This window comes from Schistocerca serialis, unplaced genomic scaffold, assembly GCF_023864345.2.
Source record: "Schistocerca serialis cubense isolate TAMUIC-IGC-003099 unplaced genomic scaffold, iqSchSeri2.2 HiC_scaffold_1080, whole genome shotgun sequence".
NCBI lineage: Eukaryota > Metazoa > Arthropoda > Insecta > Orthoptera > Acrididae > Schistocerca > Schistocerca serialis.
The window spans coordinates 50001-52500 of record NW_026047273.1 but is presented as its reverse complement, the minus strand read 5'-3'; the positions used below and the strand labels follow the sequence as shown (position 1 = coordinate 52500).

General features: G+C 60.1%; 1 pseudogene; it reads right to left on the bottom strand.

The window, feature by feature from the left end:
• LOC126431198 (large subunit ribosomal RNA) overlaps positions 1-2500 on the bottom strand; it is a 6108-nt pseudogene that overhangs the window by 2702 nt on the left and 906 nt on the right.

Genomic DNA, 2500 nt, shown 5'->3' with positions numbered 1-2500 from the left:
TTGGTGAGAGCGTGGAGGCGCTGTTGCGGCTTCAGCGGAGCTCGGGAGATGACGTCAAGCTGCTCCACCAGGTGGCGACGTGGATTGAAGACACAGCGACCCGCCGTGGAAAATTGCAGCCCCAGGTACCGGAAGGTTTCACCCACACGCAGGGCAGGCATGGTGGTATTGCCTGCTGTGAAGGTGACATTGCTGTCCACCTTCACCTTCTTCTCGCGCCCTGACGCGACTAAGGCGAGGGTGAAACACTTCCGGGCGTTGATCTGCAGCCCCAGGTGGGCGAGGGCTGCGGTAGCTGCGTCGATGAGGGACTGCAAGCCCCTCGGGGTCGCTGCAAACAGCAAGACGTCATCTGCAAAGGCCGCAGCGTTGACTCTGCGACCGAGGATCCGAGCTCCGATGTGGGAGGGCAGTTGGCCTAAAACGTAGTCCACCGCAAAGTTGAACAGGAGGGGGGAGAGGGGATCGCCCTGGCGAACGCCCCGTGCTGGCTGCACAGACACGCCCACGCCGGCGCCGTCCGCTATCACTGTCATAGTTACTCCCGCCGTTTACCCGCGCTTGCTTGAATTTCTTCACGTTGACATTCAGAGCACTGGGCAGAAATCACATTGCGTCAACACCCGCTAGGGCCATCGCAATGCTTTGTTTTAATTAGACAGTCGGATTCCCCCAGTCCGTGCCAGTTCTGAGTTGATCGTTGAATGGCGGCCGAAGAGAATCCGCGCACCCGCGCGCCCCCGGAGGAGCACGCTAAGGCGGACGCGGCCTCGCAGCAAGGAAGATCCGTGGGAGGCCAAGGCACGGGACCGAGCTCGGATCCTGCACGCAGGTTGAAGCACCGGGGCGCGAACGCCGCGCAGGCGCGCGCATCCTGCACCGCCGGCCAGCACGAGGCCGACCAACGGCGAGAGCAGACCACGCCCGCGCTAAACGCCCGCACTTACCGGCACCCCTACGGCACTCACCTCGCCCAGGCCCGGCACGTTAGCGCTGACCCACTTCCCGACCAAGCCCGACACGCCCCGATCCTCAGAGCCAATCCTTATCCCGAAGTTACGGATCCAATTTGCCGACTTCCCTTACCTACATTATTCTATCGACTAGAGGCTCTTCACCTTGGAGACCTGCTGCGGATATGGGTACGAACCGGCGCGACACCTCCACGTGGCCCTCTCCCGGATTTTCAAGGTCCGAGGGGAAGATCGGGACACCGCCGCAACTGCGGTGCTCTTCGCGTTCCAAACCCTATCTCCCTGCTAGAGGATTCCAGGGAACTCGAACGCTCATGCAGAAAAGAAAACTCTTCCCCGATCTCCCGACGGCGTCTCCGGGTCCTTTTGGGTTACCCCGACGAGCATCTCTAAAAGAGGGGCCCGACTTGTATCGGTTCCGCTGCCGGGTTCCGGAATAGGAACCGGATTCCCTTTCGCCCAACGGGGGCCAGCACAAAGTGCATCATGCTATGACGGCCCCCATCAACATCGGATTTCTCCTAGGGCTTAGGATCGACTGACTCGTGTGCAACGGCTGTTCACACGAAACCCTTCTCCGCGTCAGCCCTCCAGGGCCTCGCTGGAGTATTTGCTACTACCACCAAGATCTGCACCGACGGCGGCTCCAGGCAGGCTCACGCCCAGACCCTTCTGCGCCCACCGCCGCGACCCTCCTACTCGTCAGGGCTTCGCGGCCGGCCGCAAGGACCGGCCATGACTGCCAGACTGACGGCCGAGTATAGGCACGACGCTTCAGCGCCATCCATTTTCAGGGCTAGTTGCTTCGGCAGGTGAGTTGTTACACACTCCTTAGCGGATTCCGACTTCCATGGCCACCGTCCTGCTGTCTTAAGCAACCAACGCCTTTCATGGTTTCCCATGAGCGTCGATTCGGGCGCCTTAACTCGGCGTTTGGTTCATCCCACAGCGCCAGTTCTGCTTACCAAAAGTGGCCCACTTGGCACTCCGATCCGAGTCGTTTGCTCGCGGCTTCAGCATATCAAGCAAGCCGGAGATCTCACCCATTTAAAGTTTGAGAATAGGTTGAGGTCGTTTCGGCCCCAAGGCCTCTAATCATTCGCTTTACCGGATGAGACTCGTACGAGCACCAGCTATCCTGAGGGAAACTTCGGAGGGAACCAGCTACTAGATGGTTCGATTAGTCTTTCGCCCCTATACCCAGCTCCGACGATCGATTTGCACGTCAGAATCGCTACGGACCTCCATCAGGGTTTCCCCTGACTTCGTCCTGGCCAGGCATAGTTCACCATCTTTCGGGTCCCAACGTGTACGCTCTAGGTGCGCCTCACCTCGCAATGAGGACGAGACGCCCCGGGAGTGCGGAGGCCGCCGCCCCGTGAAGGGCGGGGAAGCCCCATCCTCCCTCGGCCCGCGCAAGGCGAGACCTTCACTTTCATTACGCCTTTAGGTTTCGTACAGCCCAATGACTCGCGCACATGTTAGACTCCTTGGTCCGTGTTTCAAGACGGGTCGTGAAATTGTCC